Source organism: Eumetopias jubatus, unplaced genomic scaffold (genome assembly GCF_037043125.1).
Source record: "Eumetopias jubatus isolate StellerSeaLion01/CBP00866 unplaced genomic scaffold, mEumJub1_p1.0 scaffold_11, whole genome shotgun sequence".
NCBI lineage: Eukaryota > Metazoa > Chordata > Mammalia > Carnivora > Otariidae > Eumetopias > Eumetopias jubatus.
In genome coordinates, this window is record NW_028274817.1 from 10,230,414 (window position 1) to 10,253,322 (window position 22,909).

Below are 22,909 nucleotides of genomic sequence, written 5' to 3' on the forward strand. Positions count from 1 at the left end.
AGTAGCATATATTAATTCATTTAACAGATATTTATGGAGCACCTATTAGCAGAAAGTAGGAACAAAATAAGGGAAAAAAGAAAGTTCCTACTTTCTTGGAAGTCGCTTCCTGGAAAGAAGAGAATGGCTCAGGGCACAGGGCAGGGTGTGGGAAGTACTTTAGATCTGGTGACTAGTGATGACTTCTGAAAGAAGGTAACCATTGATCTAAGAAAACTGAAAGGCAGTTAGTCATGATCAGAAGGTGGTTGCATATATTACTTGTTTATAGGCATGTCTTCATAAGTTGGTAATATGTTTTATATGCATGCCTTTATTTGCAAATGGATGTTTCTCTCAAACTCAAACTGAATGTGTGACTATTCGTATAGGCATACTGGAGCACACACACAAATACACACATACACAAATGCACACACACACACACACACACACACGTCTCACATTCATACATTTAAGGTGGCCAAAACTGATTTTTATGGAACTTATGGAGGTGCTACCTCGACAAACATTTAAGAATTAAAGCTGAATTTTCTTAAAACAAAAAAGAGTCTTCCCACAAATAGTCTGGAAAACTAATGCCACTTCTTTTTGTTAACATACAGTTTAATATTAGTTGCAGGTGTACAATATAGTGATACAACACTTCCATATACAATACTTGGTGCTCATCACGGCAAGTACACTCCTTTTTAAATTTTTAAAAAATTTTTATTTAAATTCAATTTAGTTATCTTATCGTGTATTATTAATATAGACTTTGTAGAACGGACTCCTGCTCATAAACTTCAGGAGATATATAGCCATGTTATAATGTTTTAGGGTTATTGTAGAAAAGTCGAATAATCATAATTGTTACTAGAGGTGAAAAACTTAAAATTATTTGTCATGATAGAAGTGTAATAATCTTTCCATTTAAGTCATATCTATTATGTTAGAGGACAAACCAAAGTGAAGGTCTGTGATTAACACTGAACCTTCAATTTAGACACAATTGTTATATTCTTAACAAGCTCTTGTGAAATGTATCAGTAGACCATTTAAAATACATATATTCCATAGTAAAAGGAGTTGCCACTTTTATTTTTTTATTTTTTACTTTTGGGGGTTGTCACTTTTAAATCAATGATACTTTATTAATTACTACGAAGAATAGTTTTTAAAGATGAGGCATAACACAAATGGATTTTATATTTCAAAAGATATTGTATATAAGTAAACTGATACTTTCTAAAGCTTAATGTTATTACAATAAAATGGAATCAGTAATCATGTGATTACCTAATAATAATATTAGCAATAGTGATTATGACAAAGAAAGATAAAATTTATGGACTGCCTATTTATAATACAAGATATTATACTAAATATTTCATATGCATGATCACATATATTCTTCGCTATATCCTTTCAAGGTAGTTACCATTACTTGTCCACATTTTGCAAAGGAGGAAGCTGAGGTTGAATATTTAACACAAGATTATATGGCTACCAAGTGGGATTTAAATTCATGTGGTCCATTTCCACCACCTAAATGCTTAACTAGCAGAATGCAATAATTTTCCAAAATGATGCCCTTGTTTTCCTTTAATTGTTCTCTTAGAACAAAAAATGGCTATTCCAGGTAAAACAGATTAAGTTGGACACGTTGCTTCTGACTGGAGAATAAAGGAAGACATGGAGGAAGTGAGATGTAGGTGAGGTTTTATAGAATGGAAAGGACACACACAGAGGAATGTGAGGGAGAAAGAAATGTCAGGAAAGGGGAACAACCAGAAATAATACATGGAAATGAAAGTACAGAACAAATTTAAGAAACGTGTTAATCATTCTGCAGTTACTGATAACGAGAATGTACTACACACCAGGCACTGTTCTATACCAGGAGGACACAGTTTACAAGCAAGTTCTTCAAAGACCTAACCTCATGGAGCTTCATAAATTCTAATTAGAGGAAACATTCAATAAAACAAACAAAACATCTGGTAACCATAAATAATGTGGAGAGAATTAAAGTACTGATTTGAGATGGAGGGAGTACTAGTTAGATTAGGTGGGTACAGAAAGTGTTTCTGAAGACATTGATCTAATTAAAGTAAAAATCTTCCTCCTCTTACACCCAATGAACCACTACTTTATGTACTTGATCCTGGGAAGGATTAAGCACACAGTAGATGAGATGGATTGATACCCTTGGCGGTTCACTAAACCAGGTTCATGATGTTCTGGGGGTGGTGCTGGTCGAGCCCGTGAAGTGCCTTATAGGAGGTATGTTCTGTCCAAGTCAGCCAAGTGTGTAATAGCACAGTCTTACTATATGCCCAGTGTTAAGAGACAATTTTCTCTCTGCACCATGAGTCACATTCCGCACTCAATTAATTTTGTTTCTCCTGGCTTCTAATTTTCAGTTTGTTATCATGATGCTTTTGCCTTGCCCATTTCACTCTATAACCCTTTTGTTCTCTCTTTGGCTTATAATCTAGGCTTTCCTTGTGATAATACTCTTCTCTCTGCCGTCATTCAATAATGTACTGTAGGTCGTCATTCTTCAGGCTTGATCCATCCCCAAGTGCTCACTTGCTTGCTCGCTCACTCTCTCCTCTTTCTCTCTCATATCATACTCCTTGGAAATAGCTTTCCATCTGCCCTGTCTGAGCCTTGCTGGGAACTCTGATGATAATTCTGACAATTTAGCTATTAACATTTGTTTCCTGAGCACATACCATGTGCCAATCCTCTCAACAGCCCCATGAGATAGATAATTATTATTACTCCATTTGTATGAGGAAATAAGGCTCAGACTTGCCAAACCTGCTCAAAGATCACAGAACTTGAAATTGACAGAACTTGGCTTGGGACCCAAGTAGGTCTGAATCCAAAGCCTATGTTATTAACCACGGTTATATTGGAGCTTCTCAAACTATAATGTGCCACTTTTCACCTGGGATTCTTATTAAAATGCAGATTCTGATTCAGTAGGTCTGCAATGGGGCTTTAGAATTTTTATTTCTAACAAACTCCCAGGAGATGCCAATGCTGTTGGTTCCATGCACCTGACTTCATGCAGTAAGGGACTATAAGGGGGTTGGAACATTTCAAAGAAATGGGAATTAGGAATCTGTTCTACCTGCAGTTTACAGAAGAGATGCTATAAATCCCCCCCACACACACACACACACACATCTGAGCATTCTTCATGGTAGATGAAGGGTGAGATTGCTGGCTCTTCCAGGCAATACCAAATGACCCCACTTTCCTAATTTCCAGTCACTATTATAAGTACTTTACATACACTGACTCACTGAATGACTACAGTATTCCTATGCAGAAAGTCATACACTAGTATAAGCAAAAGAACTGGAATTTATACCTAAAGAATCAAGTTCTAGGGCTCACACATAACCAATTTGCTGTCCTTGAGTATGGGGAATTGTCTAAGGGCATTTTAGGACAGTGGTTATGAGAGTGGGCTCTGGCACTGTGTTTGAGTCTGGGTTAATTACTTATTAGCTATGTTACCCTGGATATGTTCTTTAACTTTCTGTGTTTATTTTTCCTTTATACCACTTCCAGTTCCCAGTTCAGCATGTAAGGAACTTGGGAATTGCTACCATATTTTAAAAATTAGTGTAAATCTGAATGAACTTAAAAATCAACAACTCTTCTTAGATCCATAAGAGGAATGAGGTCACAGGATAATTGGCTTTCCCAGGAACTGGAGAGACATACAGGGAGATACAGAGAATTAAACTTACAGGAGCAGAAACCTCTGCCAGTGCCAGGATGTAGGAAAACCTAAAAACTGTAGGTGATGAATTGCTGGAGGCTCTGGATGAACAACTCTGAGAGTTAAAAAAACTCCACAGGCCCAGTTATAGGGGGGGCCCCACACTTTTGTGAGTTTTACCTCCAGGAACTCTGCCAGGTCCTCACAGTGAATATCAAAATCCCCTAGTGCTTTCTGCAGGGAAAAGGAAAAAAGAACTATTTTGAAATACACCAGAGCATTCAGTCTTTCATAAGAAAGTCTTCCCTAAGGAGAAACTATTTTACTAGAATTTAACCTGCTGGGGTTTTATCAGAGCTTAATCTTCCTGGGGGTAGAGGGGAAGGGAAATAACCAACTCCAGTGCCCTCTAGCCATCCTGTCCCCCATTAGGTGGACATGAAGTTCACAGTCCAGAGGCAAATACTCAAAAAAAGACTGAAACTGAATCACAGGAATATAGAATGCTTCCCCTCCTTCACACCTTACCACCACATTACTAAAGGCCTATCTATAGAAGTTCCTTTTACCCAGTACATTATATCTACCTATCAAGAATAAATTATAAGACATACTAAAAGCTGAAAAAGAAAAGACAGAGGGAACATCATACCAGATTCAGATATGGCAGGGATGTTACAATTATCAGACCAGGAATTTGAAACAACTATGATTAATATGTTAAGGCCCTAATGGATCAAGTAGACAGCATGCAAAAACAGATGAGCTATGTAAAAAGACAGACATTCTTCTCTTTAAGTTTTTATTTAAATTCCACTTAGTTAACACACAATATAATATTAATTTCAGGTATACAATTTAGTGATTCAGCAGTTCCATACAATACCCATTGCTCATCACAACAGGTGCCCTCCTTAATCTCCCATCACCTATTTAACCCATCCTCTACCCACCCCCCCTCTGATAGCCATTAGTTTGTTCTCTATAGTTAACACTCTGTTCCTTGGTTTGCCTCTCTCTCTCTTTTTTTCCCTATGTTCATTTGTTTTGTTTCTTAAATTCCACATATGAGTCAAATCATATGGTACTTGTCTTTCTCTGATTTATTTTGCTTAGCATAATACTCTCTAGCTCCACCCATGTTGTTGCAGATGGCAAGATTTCATTCTTTTTATGCCTGAGCAATAGTCCATTATGTGTGTGTGTGTGTGTGTGTGTGTGTGTGTGTATACACACACATATATTCCACATCTTCTTTATCCATTCATCAATTGATGGACACTTGGGCTGTTTCCATAGTTTGGCTATTGTAGATAATGCTGCTATAAACATTGGGGTGCATGTATCCCTTGAGTTAATATTTTTGTATTCTTTGGGTAAATACCTAATAGTGCAATTGCTGGGTCATAGGGCAGTTCAATTTTTAACTCTCTGAGGAACCTCCATGCTGTTTTCCACAGTGGCTACACCAGTTTGTATTCCCACCAACAGTGTAAGAGGGTTCCCCTTTCCCCACATCTTTGCCAATGCCTGTTGTTTCTTGTGTTGTTGATTTTAGCAATTCTGACAGGTATGAGGTGATAACTCATTGTAATTTTGATTTGTATTTCCCTGGTGATGAGTGATGTTAAGCGTCTTTTCTTGTGTCTGTTGGCTCTCTGGATATCTTCTTTGGAAAAAAATGTTTATTCATGTCTTCTGCCCATTTTTTAATTGGATTTTTCATTTTGGGGGTGTTGGGTTTTATAAGTTCTTTATATATTTTAGATATGAATCTTTATCAGAAATGTCATTTCCAGATATCTTCTCCCATTCCATAGGTTGCCTTTTAGTTTGTTGATTGTTTCCTTTGCTGTGCAGAAGCTTTTTATTTTGATGAAGTCCCAATAGTTTATTTTTGCTTTTGTTTCCCTTGCCTCAAGAGACCTCTAGAAAGAAGTTGATATAGCCAGTGTCAAAGAGGTTACTGCCTGTGTTCTCTAGGATTTTGAAGAGGTTCCTGTCTCACATTTAGGTCCTTAATCCATTTTGAATTTATTTTTGTGTATGGTGTAAGAAAGTGGTCCAGTTTCATTCTTTTGCATGTTTCTGTCCAGTTTTCCCAACACCATTTGTTGAAGAGACTATCTCTTTCCCATTGGATATTCTTTCCTGCTTTGTCAAAGATTAACTGACTATACAGTTGTGGATTCATTTCTGGGTTTTCTATTCTGTTCTGTTGATCTATGTGTCTGTTTTTATGCCAGTACCATACTATTTTGATTACTACCTCTTTGTAATATAACTTGAAGTCTGGAATTGTGATGCTTCCATCTTTACTTTTCTTTTTCAAAGTTGCTTTGGCTATTCAGGGTCTTTTGTGGTTCCATACAAATTTTAGGATTATTTGTTCCAGTTCTGTGAAAAATGCTGTTGGTATTTTGATAGGGATTGCATTAAAAGTGTAGACTGCTTTGGGTAGTATAGACATTTTAACAATATTTATTCTTCTGATCCATGAGCATAGAATGTCTTTCCATTTCTTTGTGTCATCTTCAATTTCTTTCATCAGTGTTTCATAGTTTTCAGAGTACAGGTCTTTTACTTCTTCAGTTAGGTTTATTCCTAGGTATCTTATGGGTTTTTGTGTAATTGTAAATGGGATTGATTCCTTAATTCCCCTTTCTTCTGCTTCATTATTGGTGTATAGAAATGCAACAGATTTCTGTACATTGATTCTGTATCATGTGGCTTTACTAAATTTGTGTAGAGAGATGGAAATTCTAAGAAAGAACAAAAAGAAATGCTAAAGATAAAGAAATACTAACAGAAATGAAGTATGCCTTTGGTAGGATTACTAGTAGAGTGGATACAGCTGAGGAAAGAATCTCTGAGCTTGAGGATATCTCAATAGAAACCTCAAAACCTGAAGCAAACAGAACAAAGACTAAAAAAACAAAAACAAAAACAAAAAACCAGAAGGGAACATCCAAGGACTGTGGGACAACTGTAAGAGGTGTGGCATATGCTTAATGGGAATTCCAGGAAAAGAAAGAGAGAAAGAAACAGAAGAAATATTTGAAACAATAATGACTGAGAATTTCTCCAAACTAATGTCAAACACCAAACAACAGATCTAGGAAGCTGAGAGACTACCAAGCAGGATACGTAGCAAAAAACCTACACCTAGGGATATAATATTCAAATTGCTGAAAATCAAAGATAAGAAAAAGTATCTGCAAGAATCTAGAGGAAAAAAACAGATTACATATAGAGGAGTAATGGTAAGAGTCACATATGACTTCTCAGAAATCATATAAGCAAGAAATAAGTGAAGTGAATTTTGTTGAGAAGGTGGGGGAAAAGAAAACATCTGTGTACTGTTGGTAGGAATGTAAATTGGTGGAACCACTTTGGAAAATAGTGTGAAGGGTCCTCAAAAAATTAAAAATAGAGACCACAGCAACAAAAAATTAAAAATAGAAATACCATATGATCTAATAATTCCAGTATTGGGCATTTACCCAAAGAAAATGCAAACACTAATTTGAAAACATATATACACCCCTATATTTATTGCAGCATTATTTATAATAGCCAGGATATGGAAGCAAACCAAGTGTCCATTGATAGATAAATGGACAAAGACGACATGGCATGTGTGTGTGTGTGTGTGTGTGTGTGTGTGTGTGTGTGTGTGTGTGTATACACACACAATGGAATGTTACTCAGCCATATAAAAGAACAAGATCTTCCATTTGTGACAACATGGGTGGACCTAGAGGATATTATACTAAGTAAAATAAATCAGACAGATGAAGACAAATACCATATGATTTTACTTACATGTGGAATCTGAAAAAAAAAAACAAAAAGAAGCAGAAATAGATTCTTAAATACAGAGAACAAACTTGTGATTGCCACAATTGGGGGATGGTGAATTGGGGGATAGGCAAAATTTGTGAAAAGGAAGGGGTAGTACAGAATTCCAGTTATGGAATATATAACTCACAGGGATGAAAGGTACAGCATAGGGAATATAGTCAGTGGTATTGTTACATGCTGTATGATGACAGATGCTAGCTACAGTTGTGGCGAGCATAGTATAACCTACAGAGTTGTTGAATCAGTATGTTGTACACCTGATCTAAGGTAACATTGTGTCAGCTATACTTTAATTTTTTAAAAAAGAAATTTCTCAAGAGGAGAACAGAGCATCTATTATATGGATAATATAATAAAAACTACTATTTATTAGGTGTTTTAAGTTGTGATTAAGAAAAGAGAGTCTGGAGTGAAATATTTCAAGTTTTGAGAGGGGAAAAAAAAGCCAACCTAGAATTCTAGACCCCGTGAAGTTATTCTTCAAAAATGTAGGGGAAATAAGGACTTTCTCAGACAAATAAAAATTGAGGGAATTTGTTACCAACAGTCCTACCTTGCAAGAAATGTTGAAAGAAGTTTTTCAGAGAGAAGGAAAATGATATGTCAGAAACTTGGATTTATACAAAGGAAGAATATCAGAGAGTGAATAAGTAAAGATAAAATTAAAACTTCTCTTTTTCATAATCTAACAGATTACAGTTTGTTCAAAATAATAATGGCAACAATGTATTGATTTTATTTATATAGCTATGTTTATGTATGCTTATATATACATAAAATGAATGATAATAATGATATAAAGGACAGGAGGTAGGAACTAGAATTATTTTGTTATTTTAAGGTATTCATACTACCCATGAAATTGTGTAGTGTTATTCAAAAGTGGACTTAGATTAGTTGTAAATGTATATTTCAAACTCAAAGGCAACCACTAAAAATTTTTTAAAGATGTATAATTGATGTGCTATAAGAAAGAAGAGAAGATGGAATCATACAAAGTGCTTGATTAAAACCACAAAAAGCAGACAAAGTATGGAGGACAAAATAGGTACAAGGGCAACAAATAGAAAACAATAACAGATATGGTACATATTAATCCAACTATATCAATAATCACTTTAAACATCAGTGGCTTACATATACCAATTAAAAGAGATCATCGAAGTGTCAGAGTAGATCAAAAACAAAACTCAAGGGGCACCTGGGTGGCTCAGTCAGTTAAATGTCTGCCTTCGGCTCAGGTCATGATCCCGGGGTCCTGGGATGACGCCCCACATCGGGCTCCCTGCTCGGTGGGGAGCCTGCTTCTCCCTCTCCCCCCTGCTCATGCTCTCTCTTGTTATCTCTCTTTCTCAATCTCTCTCTCTCTCGAATAAATAAAATCTTTAAAAAAAAAGAACTCAACTAAATGTTTTCTATATACTAATTTTAAATATAAGGACACATTTGGATTAAAAGTAAAGAGATGAAGAAAGAGATACCATGCTAACACTAATGGAAAAAAAAAGGAATAGCTACATTAATTTCGGGAAGAGCAAACTTCAGAGCAAGGAAAATTATCAGAGATAAAGAGCATTACATAATGATAAGGGGGTCAATTCTTCAAGAAGACATAGCAAGTCTTCAGTGAGCATGTACCTAAAAACAGGGCATCGTGACACATGAAGCAAAAACTGATAGAGCCCCAAGGAGAAATAGATGAATTCACTATTATACTTGGAGACATTTTTTCTTTCTGTAAAATAGGAATAATACTATTCAATAGGGCAGGTATGAGGATTCAATGAATTAACACATACAAAGCCCTTAGAATAGTGTCTGACACATTTTATGAACATGAAAAATCCTAACTGTTATTATTACTATTATTATTATTAATCTATCCAGAACCATTATTATTTCCTGTGTTTGACACATAGATTACTATACTAATCTGTCACTTTTGCTTTTCTTCTGGAAACCTGGTAAAAAGGGAGGTGAATATAGGAGTACAGAGATTTTTTTTTTAAATCATAGAAGCTATGTATTCTTCCACTCTTACCCTCAACATGACTCCTACTGAACTAAAAAGAAAAAGAAAATAAAAATAAAATTTAAAATACTATGGTGTAGTAGGGAAAGTGGCATGTGAATTCATAAAAAAAATTGGAAACAGAGTAAAGATACATTTGGAACAAAAAAATGGAAAAGAATGGAACAACATATATTTGTAATAAAGGCTAGTAGGCAGTATTTTTTGTGTTGCTCTTGAAAGAAATTTTTGTTGCATAAAAACTTCTGAAAAATTCAGGCCTAGAGGAACCCTGCTTTGTTGTTGTTGTACTCTAATTCCTGTGTACAAGGGTTCATTAGGTGTAGAAGCCAGTGCCCTTATGATAAGAAAAGAAGGAAGGAGCTAACTTTTATAGAGTACCTACTATGGAAAAGGTGCCTAAATAAGTTTATAAAAATCCCTTCAATGGGGTGCCTGGGTATCTCAGTCGGTTAAGCATCTGCCTTTGGCTCAGGTCACAATCCTGGGGTCCTGGGATTGAGCCCCACATTGAGCTCCCTACTCAGCAGGGAGCCTGCTTCTCCCTCTCCCTCTGCTGCTCCCCTTGCTTGTGCTCTTTTTCTCTCTCTCCATCAAATAAATAAATAAAATCTTTTTTAAATATCCCTTGAACAAACCAGCAAGGTAGATTTTATTCATTTTATATATGAGGAAGCTGAAGTGCAAAGAGATTTAAGTAAATTACTGAAGTTCACATAGCCAGTCAGTTGCATATCTGGAATTCAAACCTACATCTGTCTGATTCCAAAGATGTTCTGATGCTTCCATATTATCTTTATTTTTTTAAACGTGCCTAAGAGAGGAATTTAGAGCTCCCCTAGAAAGCCAGTATGTGATATCAAGTTGTACTTCTTCATACACATCTAGCCTTAGAATATAAGTTTTGGTTCCTGATGCCTGGAAATTTCCATACTGGTCCAAAGTCATCTTCATTCATAACTCTTCAGGTGTATGATGTTGACTCCCCTGAGACCAGGCTTGTCAAGCATGCAGACTGGTATAGCAAAAAGAACCTGGAGTTGGAATCAGACAGCCTTGAGTTCCAAAATTAGTTTCATAATTTGATTGTAACATTGGGCAAGTTTCTTAGGTTCTCTGAGCTTTGCTGCCCCCCCCCTTTAATTCTCTTTTCCAATCTCCCTTCTTCTTGATCTCATTTGGGATACATAAGAGACATCTGACTTCTTATCTCTGGTCCATCCCTTGTGTGTGTTAAATATTGCCACCCACCATAATTGTGTGTAACAGTCCTCCTCCAAAATGTGGCTTAAAGTTATCATTTATTTTCAGGAATCTGTAGGTTGGCTGGGTTCAGTGGTATAGCACTCTGCTTCACTGGTATAGCAGCTGGGAAAGTTCTGCTCAATAGGTTTCCTCCTAGGGCCCAGGTTGAAGGGTGAACAGCTATCCTGAGAACTTTCTTTTCATGGTCATTGCAGAGGCACAGGAGGGCAAGCAGAAGCATGTGAGAGTCCTCTTAAGTTATAGGGTCAGAACAGGCATATGGTTACTTCTGCCCTATTCTCTTGGCCAAAGCAAATCAAAAAGCCAAGTCCCAAATCAAGGGGCAACAATGCACCTTTTGCATGCATCAATAACAAAAATGTGGATAAAGAGGAAGGTGAAGATTTGGGGTTGATGAGTCAATCTGTCATCCTCTTTGAAACTATCTGAAACTTTCTTCATCTTTCTCAGCCTATTATTCTACTTCATCAGGAATAAACTCTTTCAATTTCCTCATTTCCCACTTACAAGACTTCTGTATCCAAACTTACCAGCCATTTTCTCTTTTCTTCCATTCTCAGAATAAAATAATGTCATTCAACATGTGCTTTGAATTTCCTTCCCTTCTCCTGCCTCTGGGAATCATCAATTATTTTTTTCTTTTCCTCACATAACTCAACTTAGACTTTTCTGTTTTCTCCTTCTTTTAAAATGCCAGTTTTCCAAATCTTAAACAAAAAACAAAAACAAAAAAGTTTACTTGACCGAATATTTTCCCTTTCCTTCCCTTCTCATACAAGCTTCTAAAAAGTGTTAATTTCACTTTTTCATAGCATTCACTCCTCAACACACTGCTGGCTTCTGCTCCCATAACTCTACTGATAATGTTCTCTCAGATGTAACTGTGGATTATTCTTTTCCTGAAATACTCTTCCTTTGGCTTACATAAAATTACTCTCTTCCTCTTATATCACTGTATGCTCTTTCTCAATTTCTTTCACTGAATCTTCTTCCTTGCCTCTTTTTAAAATGTTATTTCCTAAGTGTCCATCGATGGATGAATGGATAAAGAAGAGGTGACATACCACCTCTTCACACACACACACACACACACACACACACACACACACACACATATACACAATTGAATATTACTCAGCCATCAAAAAGAATGAAATCTTGACATTTGCTATGATGTGGATAGAACTAGAGGGAATTATGCTAAAGTGAAATAAGCCAGACAGAGAAAGACAAATACTGTATGATTTCATTTATATGTGGAATCTAGAAAACAAAACAAGTGAACAAACTACACCAAGAACAATAACAGCAAAGAGAGAAACAGACTCATAAAAATAGAAAACAAACTGATGGTTGCCAAAGGAGAGGAAGGTGGGAGGATGGGCCAAATGGGTGAAGGGGATTAAGACATACAAACTTCCAATTATAAAATAAGTCACAGGGATAAAAAGTACAGCATAGGGAATATAGTCAATAATATTGTAATATACTTTTTGTGGTATTTTGTAGTATATATAATTGTTGAAGCAAAAATAAAATAAAATGTTTCCTAGCAGCTGGATCACAGTCCTCATCATATTCATTATCTTTTCAACAAATTATCTAATCTTAATTTAAGAGCACACTTCTAAATTCCAGTATCTCCAATTGAATATAATATAGGTAACTGAAACCAAATACAATTCTGAATTCACTACTTCCTACATAACACGCAGTGACTCTTTTTTGTTTAATTTTTTATTGTTATGTTAATCACCATATATTACATCATTTGTTTTGGTGTACTGTTCCATGATTCATTGTTTGTTCATAACACCCAGTGTTCCATGCAGAATGTGCCCTCTTTAATACCCATCACCAGGCTAACCCATCCCCCTACCCTCCTCCCCTCTAGAACCCTCAGTTTGTTTTTCAGAGTCCATCATCTCTCCTGGTTCGTCTCCCCCTCTGACTTACTCCCCTTCATTCTTCCTCTCCAACACGCAGTGACTCTTACAGTTCATAGAGGGTTAGTGTTGCCAGTTTTTCTCACTCACTCTTCCAAATAAAACCTAGCACTCATCCTTGCTTTCTCCTTTTTCATCTCTCCATATCCAGCCCATCACCAAGTTAAATCAAACTGAAATCAAACCTTCACTACCCATGCCATACTTTAGATGCTTGTCATTTTTTTAAATTTTATTTTATTATGTTAGTCAACATACATTACATCATTCGTTTTTGATGTAGTGTTCCATGATTCATTGTTTGCGTATAACACCCAGTGCTCCATGCAGAACGTGCCCTCTTTAATACCCATCACCAGGCTAACCCACCTCCTCACCCCCCTCCCCACTACAACCCTCAGTTTGTTTCTCAGAGTCCATAGTATCTCATGGGTCATATCCCCCTCTGATCCCCCCCCTTCATTTTTCCCTTCTTACTAACTTTTTTTTTTTTTAACATATAATGTATTACTTGTTTCAGAGTTACAGGTCTGAGGTTCATCAGTCTTACACAGTTCACAGTGCTCACCATAGCACATACCCTTCGCAATGTCCATCACCCAGCCACCCCATCCCTCCCACCCCCCTACCAATCCAGCAACCCTCAGGTTGTTTCCTGAGATTGAGTCTCTTTTGGTTTGTCTCCCTCTCTGGTTTCATCTTTTTTCATTTTTTCCTACCTTCCCCTATGCTCCTCTGTCTTCTTTCTCAAATTCCTCATATCAGTGAATCATATGATACTTGATAATAGTTTGGCTATTATGGACATTGCTACTATAAACATTGGAATGAACATACCCCTTCGGATCCCTACATTTGTATCGTTGGGGTAAATACACAGTAGTGCAATTGCTGGATCGTATGGTAGTTCTATTTTCAACTTTTTGAGGAACCTCCATAATGTTTTCTAGAGTGGCTGCACCAGTGTGCATTCCCACCAACAGTGTAGGTATCCTCACCATCTGTCGTTTCCTGACTTGTTAATTTTTGCCATTCTGACTAGTGGGAAGTGGTATCTCATTGAGGTTTTGATTTGTATTTCCCTGATGGTGAGTGATGTTGAACACTTTTTCATGCGTCTGTTGGCCATTTGGATGTCTTCTTGGCAGAAATGTTTGTTCATGTCTTCTGCCCATTTCTTGATTGGATTATTGGTTCTTTGGGTGTTGAGTTTGGTAAGTTCTTTATAGATTTGGATACTAGCCTTTTATCTGATATGTCATTTGCAAATATCTTCTCCCATCCTGTCAGTTGTCTTTTGGTTTTGTTGACTGTTTCTTTTGCTGTGCAAAAGCTTTTTATCTTGGTGAGGTCCCAATAGTTCATTTTTGACCTTGCTTCCCTTGCCTTTGGCGATGTGTCTAGGAAGAAGTTGCCACGGCTGAGGTCAAAGAGGTTGCTGCCTGTGTTCTGCTCAAGGATTTTGATGGATTCCTGTCTCACATTTAGGTCTTTCATCCATTTTGAGTCTATTTTTGTGTGTGGTATAAGGAAATGGTCTAGTTTCATTCCTCTGCATGTGGCTGCCCAATTTTCCCAACACCATTTGTTGAAGAGACTGTCTTTTTTCCATTGGACATTCTTCCCTGCTTTGTCGAAGATTAGTTGGCCATAGAGTTGAGGGTCCATTTCTGGGCTCTCTATTCTGTTCTATTGATCTATGCATCTGTTTTTGTGCCAGTACCATACTGTCTAGATGATTACAGCTTTGTAATAGAGCTTGAAGTCCGGAATTGTGATGCTGCCAGCTTTGCTTTTCTCTTTCAACATTCCTCTGACTATTCGGGGTCTTTTCTGGTTCCATACAAGTTTTAGGATTATTTGTTCCATTTCTTTGAAAAAAGTGGATGGTATTTTGATAGGGATTACATTAAATGTGTAGATTTCTCTAGGTAGCATAGACATTTTCACAATATTTGTTCTTCCAGTCCATGAGCATGGAACGTTTTTCCATTTCTTTGTGTCTTCCTCAATTTCTTTCATGAGTATTCTATAGTTTTCTGAGTACAGATTCTTTGCCTTTTTGGTTAGATTTATTCCTAGGTATCTTATGGCTTTGGGTGCAGTTGTAAGTGGGATAGACTCCTTAATTTCTTTCTTCTGTCTTGTTGTTGGTGTATAGAAATGCCACTGATTTCTGTGGGTTGATTTTATACCCTTCTACTTTACTGACTTCCTGTATGACTTCTAGCAGTTTTGGGGTGGAGTCTTTTGGGTTTTCCACATAAAGTATCATATCATCTGCAAAGAGTGAGAGTTTGACTTCTTCTTTGCAGTTCAGATGCCTTTTATTTCTTTTTGTTGTCTGATTGCTGAGGTTAGGACTTCTTGTACTGTGTTGAATTGCAGTGGGGATAGTGGACATCCCTGCTGTGTTCCTGACCTTAGGCGGAAAGCTCTCAGTTTTTCCCCATTGAGAATATTTGCTGTGAGTTTTTCATAGATGGCTTTTATGATATTGAGGTATGTACCCTCTATCCCTACACTCTGAAGAGTTTGAATCAAGAAAGAATGCTGTACTTTGTCAAATGCTTTTTCTGCATCTATTGAGAGGATCATATGGTTCTTGTTCTTTTATTAATGTATTGTATCACATTGATTGATTTGCGGATGTTGAACCAACCTTGCAGCCCAGGAATAAATCCCACTTGGTCATGAATAACCCTTTCAGTGTACTGCTGGATTCTATTGGCTAGTATTTTGGTGAGACAGGGATATTGGTCTGTAATTCTCCTTTTTGACGGGGTCCTTGTCTGGATTTGGGATCAAGGTAATGCCGGCATCATAAAATGAGTTTGGAAGTTTTCCTTCAATTTCAATTTTTTGGAACAGTTTCAGAAAACTAGGTATTAATTCTTCTTTAAATGTTTGGTAGCATTCCCCTGGGAAGCCATCTGGCCCTGGGCTCTTGTTTGTTTGGAGATTTTTGATTACTGCTTCAAATTCCATAGTGGTTATGGGTCTCTTCAGGTTTTCTATTTCTTCCTGGTTCAGTCTTGGTAGTTGATACATCTCTAGGAATGCATCCATTTCTTCTAGATTGTCTAATTTGCTGGCATATAGTTGCTCTTATAATTGTCTGTATTTCTTTGGTGTTGGTTGTGATCTCTCCTCTTTCATTCATGATTTTATTTATTTGGGTCCTTTCTCTTTTCTTTTGGTAAGTCTAAACCAAGGGTTTATCAATCTTATTAATTCTTTCAAACAATCAGCTCCTAGTTTTTTTTAATTTAATTTAATTTATTATGTTATGTTAGTCACCATACAGTATATCATTAGTTTTTGATGTAGTGTTGCATGATTCATTGTTTGCATGTAAGACCCAGTGCTCCATGCAATATGTGCCCTCCTTAATACATGTCACCAGGCTAACCCATCCCCCCAACCCCATCCCCTCTAAAACCCTCAGTTTGTTTCCTGGAGTCCATAGTCTTTCATGGTTTGTCTCTGCCTCCAATCCCCCTCCTTCATTTTTCCCTTCCTTCTCCTAATGTCCTCCATGCTATTCCTTATGTTCCACAAATAAGTGAAACCATATGATAATTGACTTTCTCTGCTTGACTTATTTCACTTAGCATAATCTCCTCCAGTCCCATCCATGTTGATGTAAAAGTTGGGTATTCATCCTTTCTGATGGCTGAGTAATATTCCATTGTATATATGGACCACATCTTCTTTATGCATTCATATGTTGAAGGGCATCTCTTTGGAAAACAGTGTGGAGGTTCCCCAAAAAATTAAATGGAGCTACCCTGTGACCCAGCAATTGCACTACTGGGTATTTACTCCAAAGACACAGATGTAGTGAAAGAAGGGCCATATGCACCCCAATGTTCATAGCAGCAATGCCAGCTCCTAGTTTCATTGATCTGTTCTACTCTTCTTTTGGTTTCTATTTCATTGATTTCTGCTCTGATCTTTATTATTTCTCTTCTCCTGCTGGGTTTAGGCTTTATTTGCCGTTCTTTCTCCAGATCCTTTAGGTGTGGGGTTAAGTTGTGTATTTGAGACCTTTCTTGTTTCTTGAGGAAGACTTGTGTTCCTATGTACTTTCCTCTTAGGACCACCTTTGCTTAATCTCAAAGATTTTGAACAGTTGTATTTTCATTTTCATTTATTTCCATGAATTTAATTCTTCTTTAATTTCCTGGTTGACCCATTGTTTCTTTGGTAGGGCGCTCTTTAGCCTCCATGTAATTGAGTTCTTTCCAACTTTATCCTTGTGATTGAGTTCCTGTTTGAAAACACTGTGGTGCGAAAATATGCAGGGAATGATTCCAATCTTTTGGTACTGGTTGAGACCTGATTTGTGACCCAGGATGTGATCTATTCTGGAAAATTCCATGTGCACTAGAGAGGAATGTGTATTCTGTTGCTTTGGGATGGAATGTTCTGAATATATCTGTGAAGTCCATGTGGTTCAGTGTGTCATTTAAAGCCTTTATTTCCTTGTTGATCTTTTGCTTAGATGATCTATTTCAGTGAGGGGTGGTGTTAAATTCCCCTAGTATGATTGTACAGTTGTCGATGTGTTTCTTTGATTTTGTTATTAATTGGCTTATATAATTGGCTGCTCCTGTGTTAGGGGCATAGATATTTACAAGGGTTAGAACTTCTTGTTGGATAGACCCTTTAAGTAGGATATAGTGTCCTTCCTCATCTCTTATTAGAGTCTTTGGTTTAAAATCGAATTTGTCTGAAAAATGTATCGCCACCCCAGCTTTCTTTTGGTGTCCATTAGCATGGTAAATGGTTTTCCACCCCTCACTTTCAATCTGGATGTGTCTTTGGTTCTAAAATGAGTCTTTTGCAGACAGCATATTGATGGGTCTTGTTTTTTTATCCAGTCTGATACCCTGTGTCTTTTGATTGGGGCATTTAGCCCATTTACATTCAGGGTAACTATTGAAAGATATGAATTTAGTGCCATTGTATTGCCTGTAAGGTGACTGTTACTGTATAGTGTCTCTATTCCTTTCTGGTCTATATTACTTTTAGGCTCTCTCTTTGCTTAGAGGACCCTTTTCAGTATTTCTTGTAGGGCTGGTTTGGTGTTTGCAAATTCTTTTCGTTTTTGTTTGTCCTGGAAGCTTTTTATCTCTCCTTCAATTTTCAATGACAGCCTAGCTGGATATAGTATTCTTGGCTGCATATTGTTCTCGTTTAGTGCTCTGAATATATCATGCCAGTCCTTTCTGGCCTGCCAGGTCTCTGTGGATAGGTCTGTTGCCAATCTAATGTTTCTACCATTGTAGGTTACAGACCTCTTGTCATGAGCTGCTTTCAGGATTTTCTCTTTGTCTCTGAGACTCGTAAGTTTTACTATTAGATGTCGGGGTGTTGACCTATTTTTATTGATTTTGAGGGGGGTTCTCTGTGCCTCCTGGATTTTGATGCCTGTTTCCTTCCCCAAATTAGGGAAGTTCTCTGCTATAATTTGCTGCAATCTATCTCCTGCCCCTCTCTCTCTTTCTTCTTCTTCTGGGATCCCAATTAGTCTAATATTGTTTTGTCTTATGGTATCGCTTCTCTCTCAAATTCTGCCCTCGGGATCCAGCAGTTGTTTATCTCTCTTTTTCTCAGCCTCTTTATTCTCCATCATTTGGTCTTCTATATCACTAATTCCCTCTTCTGCCTCATTTATGCTAGCAGTTAGAGCCTCCATTTTTAATTGCACCTCATTAATAGCCTTTTTTATTTCAACTTGGTTAGATTTTAGTTCTTTTATTTCACTAGAAAGGGATTCTCTAGTATCGTCCATGCTTTTTCAAGCCCAGCTAGTATCTTTATAATCATCATTCTGAACATCTTACTAATGTCCGTATTGATTAGGTCCGTAGCAGTCGGTACTGCCTCTTGTTCTTTTTATGGAGGTGAGGTTTTCCGTTTTGTCATTTTGTCCAGAGGAGAATAGATGAATGAGAGAACAAAATGCTAACAGGGTAACAAAGACCCCAGAAAAATACACACTAAACAAATCAGAGGAGACCCGAAACCAGGGGGAATAGAAAAGGAAAGAAAAAGAAAAAGAATATGATCAGGCTAGTGAGTAGATCAGAGCCACACTCTAGATTTTGGGTGTATTTTGGTCTGTTTAAAGAAACTGCCTCCGAAAATGTTAAAGAAAGGAGAACTTATATATGTACAAAAATAAGGGTAAATACAATGAAGGGATGGAATATGACTGTAAAGATGAAAATTATAAAAGATGTTATAAAAGGAATTAATAAGATAAGAAGTTGGTTGAAAAAAGAAATAAGAAGAAAAAGAAAAAAGGGAGAGACTGTGATCAGGCAGGAGACTAGAACAAAGCTATACACTAGAGATTTAGGGTATATTTTGGTCTGTTAGAAGAAACTATACCAAAATTTTAAAGAGAGAAAAACATATATATATACAAAAAATAAGGTTAACTACAATGAAGGGATAAAATTTGACTTTAAAAATGAAAATTAAAGAAGATTTTTTTATAAAGGGATTGATAAGATGTTGGTTGAAAAAGGGAAAAAGAAAAATTCAAAAGAAAATAGAAAAATTTTTAAAGAAAAAATTTAAAAAGTTAACTTTGAAAGATTAAAGAATCATGGGGAAAAAAGCCATGAATTCTCTGTGCTGTATTCCCCTAGCTCTGGAGTTCTGCCATTCTCACTGATCGGTAAACTTGGTCTTGGCTCGCTGTTCTTGCTGATCTTCTGGGGGAGGGGCCTGTTGCCGTGGTTCCCAAATGTCTTTGCCGGAGGCGGAATTGCCCTGCCCTTGTCAGGGCCGGCTAAGTCATCTGCTTGGGTTTGCACTCGGGAGCTTTTGTTCCCTGCAAGCTTTCGGTACAGCTTTGGAGGATGAGAGTGAATATGGCACCTCCCAATCTCCGCCCTGGAGGAGCCAAGAACTTGGGGCCCCACTCCTCAGTGCACCCCCAGTGAAAAGCAGTCAATCACTCCCGTCTCCCTCGTCTCCGGCCGCACTCCGTGCTCACCCGGCCTATGGCCGAGCATTTCTATCTCTGGCCCCCGACCCCATTTGGAGTCTCCAAACCCAGCAGATTCCTGCGATGAGCTCCTGCGCTGCTCCTCCTGGGTGAGGAAGGGGAGTCTCCCCAGATCTGCCACTTGTTGGGTCCCTGCTGGAAGAGCAGTGGCCCGACTGTTCCGCGTATCCCAGTTTATGGCAACCCCGAGCTGAGAGCCCACTCCTCAGCTCTGTCTCTGCAAACGCTTCCCTGCTCTGATACCTGGGAGCTCTGCCACACTCAGGCACCCCTGGTCTTTCTGTGACCCTGAGGTTCCTGAGACCACACTGTCCCAGCGAGGGTTCCACCGCCCACTTAGCCACTGGAGCGATGTCCCTCAGCAGAGCGGACTTCTAGAAGTTCTGATTTTGTGCTCTGCTGCTCTATCACTTGCCAGAAGTGGCTGATGGAGGCCCCCTCCACCGCCATCTATCTTCCCGAGTATCGCCTCGGATTCACTTCGCACGTCTTACCTTCCAGAAAGTTGTCACTTTTCTGTTCAGAGAGTTACTGCTATTCTTTTCTTTGCTCCCCTGTTGAGTTTGTAGGTGTTCAGAATGGTTTGATCCCTATCTAGCTGAATTCCTGGGACCAGATGAAATTTAGGTCTCCTATTCCTCCGCCATCTTGCTCCTCCTCCCAGATACTTGTCATTTTTGAGGGGTTTTTATGGTTGTTTGTTGTTTTATTGTTTTGGACAGGGACTATTTCAGTAGCTTCCTAATTGGTCTCTCTCCATTTGGCCTTTAGGGATAACATTTTTATTATTAAGTGCCTACTACAATATTTGATACACATTAGGTGTTCAGTGTGAGTTAGATCTTTCTCTCTCATCCTCAGAGCAAACTCATAGCACTAGGCTTGATCCAAAATGAAACTCACCCTGTGACTTGATGACTTGTTGACTCTTCTTTTGAGAAAAGATTCATTTGGAAGTGAAAATTAGATTTTTTTCTGGCATCTCTGCTCTCCCATTTACTTATTGCACCTTTTCTCCTTTGCTTGGATTCCAGAGTACTTTGCTTTCCACTTCTCTTTACCTAGCACTGTTCTTGGGATAAGATATGACTAACACCATCAGGATGATTAAGCTTAAGGAGAGTAGATCTTAAAAGTCCTCATTACCAAAAAAATAGTGTGTGAGGTGATGGATGTGTTAATTGACCTTATTATGGTAATTGTTTTGCAATATATACATATAACAAATCATCATATTATACATCTTAAACTTATGCAATGTTATATGTCAATTATATCTCAATAAACCTGGAAAAATCAGTGCTGTGTATAGCAAAGCAATGAGTTATTAGTTTTAGTTGCCAGGGGATTTTTTTCATGGAAAAGTACATTAAACATGGCTTCTTTCAAAAGGATTAGTGTTTTAAAAAGTTCTAAAGCCTCAAGCTAAAGGAGAAATTCTCTAATAGAATATGGGGACTCAGTAATTGGTTAATGGAATTGTTTGTGGATGGTTTTGGGGGTGCCCTGAAATCATAGCCATCTCCGTGACCTGCTCCCATTCTCAGGCTGGCTCTGTACCTTGTTAAAAGTTACTGCTATAAACAGTGATTATTTAAGTCTTCTCTCCTGTTTGGAGTGCAAGGCAGATTGCAATGGTAGCTCAAGTGCCTTCTGCCATCAGGTTCAGATGGAGTTCAGTTTCCTCCAGTGGCTCCCAAATTATTTTAAATAGTCAATTAATACCCATATCACTGTTGGTGAATTACAATAAAATATCACTGACTGAATAATTTTTTCTTTTCTGGGATTCCAAAAAAACACATATCAAAAAACTTGATATTGTCCTTAACTCATATGTCTCTGTTCATTTTTTCAGCTTTTTTTCTTCTCTGTGCTTTAGTTTGTATAGTTTCCATTGCTATGCCTTCTTTTACTGATCTTTATTTCTGCAGTTTCTAATTTATTATTAATGCCATCCAGTGTATTTTTAAATTTCATATATTGTTTTTCATATCTGGAAGTTCCATTTGGTTCTTATTTATAGTTTTAATATATCTTTACAACTCTCAAAATCATAGGACTACCTATATAATCTAACATTTCAGTTTAACCATTAGTTACAAATTGTTTTGTACTCTGGGTTTTGTATTCACTTTTGAGTTTGAATCTTAGTAATCATTTTACCAAGAGAGCCTAGTTAGACCTCTGTGATTAGTTCAAATCCTTCCTAGCACTTGTATTTTTCCTTCCTAGCACTCATCAGTGCTGTAATAATATACATTTGAGTGCAATTTAATTAACATCTATCTTGTTTAGTAGACTGTATGAACATGTCTCTTTATCATCAGTCATATATCTTCAGCACTTGGAGCATTGTGGTACCAGGCATATTGTTTACATTCACATATTTCAACAATGCTTCCAGGAGACTGAAAGACTTAGAATGTATACTCAAATATTGTCCATTTGAAGCCTTCAGATTAAGAAAAAAAAGCCCCAGAGCTAATGGTGTATAACCTTGCATAAAATAATCAGGACCATCATGGATCATTTTTGTAACTTTTCAGAGCTTGAAAGTTATAATTTGTAAAAGTATTATAAGGCATATCTTGAACTTATTTATTGATTTTGTTGTTTGTGAAATACATTCCTCTCAATTAAAAAAACAAACAGCCATAACATGCTATATAATGTATTAATATTCATACTTTCAGTTGATATTTGAAGAATACACAGAATCTTAATTTTCTCCCATTTTAAACAGGGAAAATATAACTTCTTTCTCAGGAAATCAATAAAAGTATTATACCAACTAATTAGTTTGTGTTTTAGTTGACCAGGCCAAAGTTTAGACTTTAGGAATTGCCAGAAAAGCCTTTTTTTTAATTTATTTATTTGACACAGAGAGAGAGAGAGAGAGAGAGAGAGAGAGATAGGTGGGAAGAGGGAGAGGAGAAGCAGACCCCACTGAGCAGGGAGCCGGATGAGGCACTCGATCCTAGGACCCTGGGATCATGACCTGAGCCAAAGGCAGACACTTATCTGAGCCACCCAAGCACCTCCAG